This window comes from Panthera uncia (genome assembly GCF_023721935.1).
Source record: "Panthera uncia isolate 11264 chromosome B2 unlocalized genomic scaffold, Puncia_PCG_1.0 HiC_scaffold_24, whole genome shotgun sequence".
Lineage (NCBI taxonomy): Eukaryota > Metazoa > Chordata > Mammalia > Carnivora > Felidae > Panthera > Panthera uncia.
In genome coordinates, this window is record NW_026057580.1 from 102,859,067 (window position 1) to 102,866,778 (window position 7,712).

Below are 7,712 nucleotides of genomic sequence, written 5' to 3' on the forward strand. Positions count from 1 at the left end.
GATTTGTTCATACAAAAATAAATAACACCAATGAAAAACTGTAGGAAAGTGTAAAGAAAAAAGAACCAGTTCATAATAACAACAAAAACTACAAGGCACCAAGGAATAATTTCAATAACATATGCATGCATACCTTTGTAGAGAAAAATCTCAAATCACTACTAAAGAAAATAAAGACAACCTAAATAAGTCTAGAGATATGCCATGTTCCTAGCTGGGAAGATTCAGGATTATAAAGATGTCAATTTCCCACAAATTCGTCTCTAAGCTCAAAACAATTCTACTAAAATGTCCAGTAATGTGTTTTGTAGAACTTGCCCAGCTGATCCTAACATTATCCAGAACAAGTAAGGACCAAGTACAACCAAGACTCTCCTAAAGAAAAAGAAAAAAAGGAGAGAAGAGACGTGCCCTACTATATATCCACTCATTTCTTTATTCAACAAATGGGAAGCACACGCTGTGTACTCTAGCTTGAAGTGATGGGAGCAGAGCAGTTAACAGAACAGTCAGCAATTCCTGCCCTCATCAAGCTTGGTCACACTCCAAATATCAAGACTCGCTCTAAAGCTATAGTAACCGAGATGCTGTGGCGTTAGCAACAGGCTCAGATGAACAGGTGACACAGGATGGGGCTTGGTAGAGGAATAGCACGTCTGCTTGGAGAAAACAATTCCTCACCACACACAACAAGCTATAGGTAGATTAAAGACCTAAAGTGAAATATAAAACTTTAAAACTTTCAGAAGAAAATACAAAAGAATATTTTTGTAACATTGTGATAGGGAAATACTTCTCCTAAGACATGAAAAGCACAAACCACTAAGAAATTGTTGATTACTTGGCTGCATAAAAATTTATAACTTCTGTTCAGCAGAAGTCCCTAGAGTTTAAATAAACCACAGACTGGGAGATGATATTTCCAAAGTGTGTAACTGAAAACAGAAATTATTACCCAGTATATATAAGAGACTGCTACAAATTGATAGGGAAAAGGTAATACATTAGAAGATGAGCAAAGGGCATTAATAGGCAATTCGCAGAAGAGGAAACCCAAATAGCCAACAAACATCAACAGATAGAAGTTAGGAAAGGGCGCCTGGGTGGCTAGGTCGGTTAAGTGTCCAACTCTCCATTTCGGCTCAGGTCATGATCTCATGGGTTGGTGAGATTGAGCCCATGTCGGGCTCTGCCCTGATGGCACGGAACCTGCCTTGGGATTGATTCTCTCTCTCCCTCTGCCTCTTCCCCTCCTCTCAAAATAAATAACTTAAAAAAAAAAAAGAAATTAGGAAAGTGCAAATTGAAGCAACAATATGGTTAAAATCAGATTGGCAAGGAAAAGAACAAAACTAAAGAAAAGGACAAAAGAAGTATGTTAATAATGTGGCCAAAGAAGAAGTCTACACATCGCTGCTTTATTCCTTTTTTAAAGAAAAGAGAATTTATTTTATTTTGTTTTTTTAATGTTTATTTATTTTTGAGAGAGAGAGAGAGCACGAGCGGGGAAGGAACAAAGAGAGAGGGAGACGCAGAATCCGAAGCAGGCTCCAGGCTCTGAGCTGTCAGCACAGAGCCCGACGTGGGCCTCCAACCCACGAACCGTGAGATCATAACCTGAATCCATGAACCATAAGATCATGACCTGAGCCAAAGTCGCCGGTTAACCGGCTGAGCCACTGAGGCGCCCCATACACATCACTGCTTTAAAAGTGGAAATTGTTTCAACCACACAACGTGAAATGAGGCAGAATTTGAGAATTGAAATGTGTATGTCCATGGCCTTTTAAATTCCACTCTTAGGTGGAAAGAGAAAGATTCTCTTGCACATGAGCACAGAGACCTGTGTGAGAAAAGTCATTGCACAGAAAATGGGTTAGTACCTGTAAATGGGCTCTAGGGTCTCACGGGAGTGATAGAAACGTTTGAAACTTGACTGTGGTAATGGTTGCACAACTTAGTAAATTCGCTGAAAGCCATTGAATTGTATACTTTAATAAAGTGGGTAAACTCTGTGGTATGTAAGTTATACCTAAATAAAGTTGTTTTTAAATTGTCATTTCAGCCTTACCTGCAGTAATAACAAAATTGGAAATAGCCAATGATTTTATAAACTGATTGTTGTGGAGATTCAATGGAATACAATACAGTGGTTCAAATAAATAAATCAGAGCTACTTACAGCGACAGTAATAAACCCCCAGAACGAAAAATAATGGTTGAGGTGGTAGAAGCAACTTGCAAAATGATGTAATAGAAATGGAAATATTTACATAAAATTTGAAAACACACAGAACGATGCTATACAATGTTTGTGAATACATATATAAAACAAAGCAAAACACTGAAGTAAACATGGCAATTCAATTCAAGGGTTTCTTATAATGTTCTCTGTAATTTTCCTGTACATTTGACATAGTTTATTATGAATTTTAAAATACAACGGTAAAAAATATTTTTATTTGCCCTTCCGGCTGCTCGCCATACCGACTGCTTTTACATCCTCCATCACAAAGAGCTGTAACTGCCAGAGTGCAAAGCCCAGGTGGGCTTTACCTGTATTTTGTGTCAACTGTTGACTGGTTACTGGCCTCAGGCTGGGCACTGCTACACTTTGGGGAACCCCACGGTCATGCAGAAATCGAAAGGCGATCAAGTTGGAGGGCGGTCAATCGTCCGGAGCCCAGGTCAGTCCATGTCGTGTACAACAGTGACACCTAATGGTCAGGATCGGTACTTGTGTGCGCTCCTGGGTCTGAAAGTCTGGGGAGCCGAGGTGGGGAGGTGGGGGGGGGGGGACACTAAGCTGGGTGGCTTGTCTTCCAGCTGCTCTTACCAGAAAGAGAGAGAAGGATTCAGACTGGGGAATTTTATATTTGACCAACTCCCTTCTCAGTGAGCTGAAGCCGATGAACACTCCCCAGAAGACCTAACCTAGTTCAGAGATTGTGCTTTTCCTCCTCTTCCGGGAGTTAAGGGCACCGAGCTTTGTGTCCTGAAAAAGGTTGCTCCCGGCGTCCTGGCAGTGTCTGAAGTCCTCTAAAAAGAACACCTTAGACCCACATTTGAAGTGAGATTTCAGGCCAAGAACTATTTCTGCAGTCGGGTAAGAAAGACTGCAAGGGAGGGGCGCCTGGGTGGCTCAGTCGGTTGGGCGATCTCGCGGTTCCCAAGTTCGAGCCCCGCGCCCGGCTCTGTGCTGACCGCTCAGAGCCTGGAGCTCGCTTCGGATTCGGTGTCTGCCCCTCCCCACTCACACTCTGTCTCTATCAAAAAATGAATAAAAATTAAAAAAAAAAAAAAAAAAGAAAGACTGCATGGGGTCGGAACACGTATTCTTTCCTGTTTCAGAGCAAGTTGGTGAGTGATGCTAGCTGTGTGGGGTCAGTGTCTAAAGCTCACAGTATGTCAGGCCCCACAAGACCTTAGGGTTTATGTTACCAGCTCTCCAGAGGCTTTGAGACTGAGAACAAAACGGACTCAACGATGTCTGTATTTCTGACACGTCCACACAGGCCACTCCCCAAACAGGCAAGACCAGGGGAGGAGCGGGCCTTTCTTGCCACAGCCATTCATAAATTCGTGAAGCCGGCACAAGAACTAGCCCCTAGTGAAACTGACTGCTTCCTTGCCTTGACGTTGACATCATCACCAGCCTGAGTCTTTCAAAATTACCAAAAATCAACATCTTCATTTGAAGGTCGTTGACTGAGTAGGGCAGGGAGAGAGCTGGACTCATCAGTGTATTAAGGCTTCTCAAAAAAAGAACCAATAAGGGGCGCCTGGGTGGCTCAGTCGGTTAATGGTCTGACTTGCGCTGGATCATGATCTCTTGGCTCGTGAGATTGAGCCCCACGTGGGGCTCTGTGCTGACAGCTCAGAGCCTGGAACCTGCTTTAGATTCTGTGTCTCCCTCTCTCACTGCCCCCCTCCCCTTGCTCGCATTCTCTCTCCCTCTCTCTCTTTCAAAAATAAATAAACATTAAAACAATTAAAATAATAAATGATAATAAACATTAAATATTAAAAAAAAAAAGAACCAATAGGAGAGAGAGAGATTATACAGAGTTTGCTTGCATGATAATGGAGACCAGCAGCCCCAAGATCTGCAGCTGAGTTGACAAGCCCAGGAGCACCGATGGTTTAATTCCAGTCTGAGTCCAAAAGCCTAAGATGAAGAGCCGAAGTATAGTCCAAAGACTGGCAGGCTTGAAACCCAGGAAGACCTGATGCCTTCAGAGGCTGTCAGGCAGGAAGAACTCTCTGTAAGTCAGGGGATGGTCAGCCCTTTTGGCCTAGTCAGGCCCCTCGCCTGATTAAATGAAGCCCACCCGCATTCGAGACAGCGATCCCCTTTACTCAGTCTACCAATTCTCATCCAGAAACACCCTCACAGGCACACTCAGAAAAATATTTGATCAAATATCTGGGTGCCCTGTCGCCCAGTCAAGTTGACATATGAAATTAAACATCACAATCAGTGACAGTTTACCCCCTCAAGGGTGAGCGTGGGAGCCGAAGGAAGCAAGTGGCCGCTGGGCCCCACGGGTGGCTCTGTGATGGAGACCCTTCCCCAAAGGCCAGGAGTGGCCACGCTGCCCTGGCCAAGGGCCTGATTCTCAAGTCTGGCTTCTTGTTGTTTTCTGTTTCTGGAAAGTGGGTTGCCAGGCTTACAGTAAGACCCTCTTCTCTCCCTTCTCCAGGACTCCTTTCAGTCACTGTGGCTATCGGAGCAGAGGGAGAGTGAAAGCCGTTCTTGTGGCCTTTCCAGGAGTCTTTCAGCCTGGCCCTTTGCTTGCAGGGGTCTGTGAGGAATCTGGGTGACCAGCAGTCCGGTTTGTCCCGACGAAACAGAGGGTTTCCTGGGTGTGTGGGGTTTTCGATGCTAAAACCGGGCCAGTCTCGGGCAACCTGCATAAGAGTCACCCCAGGAGCCCCACCCCATCTGAGGGGCTTTGAGAGGCTCCAGTTTCTTTGCCTGCCTCGATGTCGATACCAAGCCAGCCCTGGACCCACAGAAGTGTCCAGCGGTCTCGTGGCTGACTGTCTCTGAGGCTGAGGGCAGCTGCAACTTTGGATCCCAGATGTTTTCTCGGTGGTGCAACACTGACGGATGTTTGGCAGCTGCCTTGGGTCACTGCTTTTGAGCCCTCGATGTGGTAGGAACACCGTTGTGGGTCACAGCCCTCTCCGGTTCCTAGACGGCTGGCCCCTGCTTGCTTAGCTCGAAAAGCCAGGCGGCAGTCGGGTCCCTTCCACTGCCACACGCCGGCTCCCTACTCACCCCGCTCACGGTACAGCTTCAGCAAGGGCCCCGAGATGTCAGAACTGGAAAGGGCCATGGACTTCTCATTGCCAAGTATTTCCAAAGCGGTCCTGGCCCCGCCGAGAGGTGCAGGGAGAGCCAGGCTTCATAAAGCCCCGCTTTGTTTTCTTTCTTTTTTGTTTCGCTTTTGTAAAGGCTTTATTGAGGTATGATTCACATACCATACAATTCACTCCTTTCAAGTGAACAATTCGATGCTTTTTAGTACAGACTTGTACAACCGACGCCACAATCAAATTTAGAACATTTCCACCACCCCGCAACGAAACCCATGCCGTTAGTTCTCATCCCCTTCTTCTCCCAGCAAGCCCCCGGCCCCAGGAAACCGCTCATCTTTCTGTCTCTGTAGAAATGGCTTCTGTTACCTATTTATTTCAATGTCTCCTGGGGAAACTGTGGCTAACATATCGCCCCAGGACTTCACGGATACTGACACTGCTTGGAAAATGCTAGGTAGAAACAAGTAGGTATAAAATCAGTGGTGGTCTGCCTCAGGGCCAGAACTGGAAGGTGGTACTTTCTCGCGCCTTCTCTTTTTTCTGTTGCCGCTTTCTCCCCTCTCCGCTTCCCATGCCCACCCCCCACCGCCATCTCCCGTTTTCCAGTTGTTCCTGAAGCACCTACTTAAGGCTTTCCTCTCCTTGTCTCCCCCCCCGCCGACCTCCTCTGGGGCTTTGGTGGCTGGGACTCAAACAGGAGGGGCTGCCACGGTCTGGGATTTCTCCTCCGGGGTGTCCATGAAGGGGACGGAAGAAGACCAGAGCCTGGATGGGGCCCAGCGCCAGCCCACCTCTGAAGCAGGCAGAGGACCCACCTTGAGTGAGGGTAGAACAGCCGGGACAGGCCACTGCCCTCCACAGGGGGGCCCAGCAGCCCTGTGGTCTCTCCACAGACCGCCCCCCACCCCAGCTGCCCCTCAGGCTGAGGTGGGCACATTGGAACAGCACATTCCAAGGGGCACAGACAGGGCAGGGTCGCCTCCTGCTGGGCTTGGTACAAGGCAGAGAGGTGACAAGGAGAAGCTGGGACCAGCCCATGGTGAGAGCCAGTCCACCTCGAACCCTCCAGAGTCAGTTCTTCTGGGAACACATTTTCTTTACAGGTTTCTTTTGCTTTTAAAGAGCTTTACTGGGTCACCTGGGTGGCTCAGCCAGTTGGGCGTCTGACTCTTGGTTTCGGCTCGGGTCATGGTCTCATGGTTCGTGGGTTCGAGCCCCCCGTCGGGCTCTGTGCTGGCACTGCGGAGCCTGCTTGGGGTTCTCTCTCTCTGCCCCCCACCTCTCTCCCTCAAAATAAACAAACTTTAAAAAAATAAAGAGACATCCTATAAATACACTTCATACATATATATGTTTTAAATGTTTATTTTTGAGAGAGAGAGTGTGAGCAGGGAAAGGAAGGGCAGAGAGAGAGGGAGACACAGAATTCGAAGCAGGCTCCAGGCTCTGAGCTGTCAGCACAGAACCTGAACCGGGGCTCGAACCCAGGAACTATGAGATCATGACCTGAGCCGAAGGCGGACACTTAACCGACTGAGCCCCCCAGGCGCTCCTGTTTTGTCTTTTTGTTTTTTTTTTTTTAACTTTTCTTTTCTTTTCTTAAGTTTATTTATTTATTTTGAGAGATAGAGTAAGTGGGGGAAGGACAGTCGGGCTCTCCCCACTGTCAGCACAGAGCCCAACACAGGGCTGGAACTCACGAACTGTGAAATCATGACCTGAGCCAAAATCAAGAGTTGGACGCTTAACCGACTGAGCCACCCAGGCACCCCTCTCTGGGGACCTCTTGAAAGGGGTTAAAAGCCAGAGACTATGAATGAGTAACATGGTCCAGGGCATCTGAAGGTTAACTGTCCGTCTGTACACGATCTGAGGCTGAGTCCCCCAGGGTGTGAGCCCTGAGGGCAGGGGCCGCGAGGTCAAGTCCTGGGGTGGAAGAAATAGGAAAACCTTCTTGGCACCGTAGCTCCTAAATCACCCCGGGTAAACAAGCAAAGGAAAATCTCCCCAGGGCCCCAGGCAGTGCTTTGCCAGTGAATCAAAGGTCAGCAAAGCCATAAATCAACTTGCATTTGCACCAAACAGATCATGAAGAGTTATTTTGAACTTGCCTTGGCCAAAAAAATTCCCTGGAGCAGAACCAACTCAAAGAACACAAACGGAGAATGGGGAAACGTCCATCTTCCTCCTTTCCCAAGCAACGAGGCCGTGAGGCCCCAGGGCCAAATTCTCCACAGCGAGTGCCCCCTCCTTGCCTGCGATATCACGAGCCCGAATGTACGTGTTTGGGACCCAGGGTGCCACACGTGGTGGGCCTTCCACAGAGCAGCCACAGAAGCTGGCAGACATAGAGCTTTGGTGGGGGGGGGGGGGGGGGGAACCTCCCAG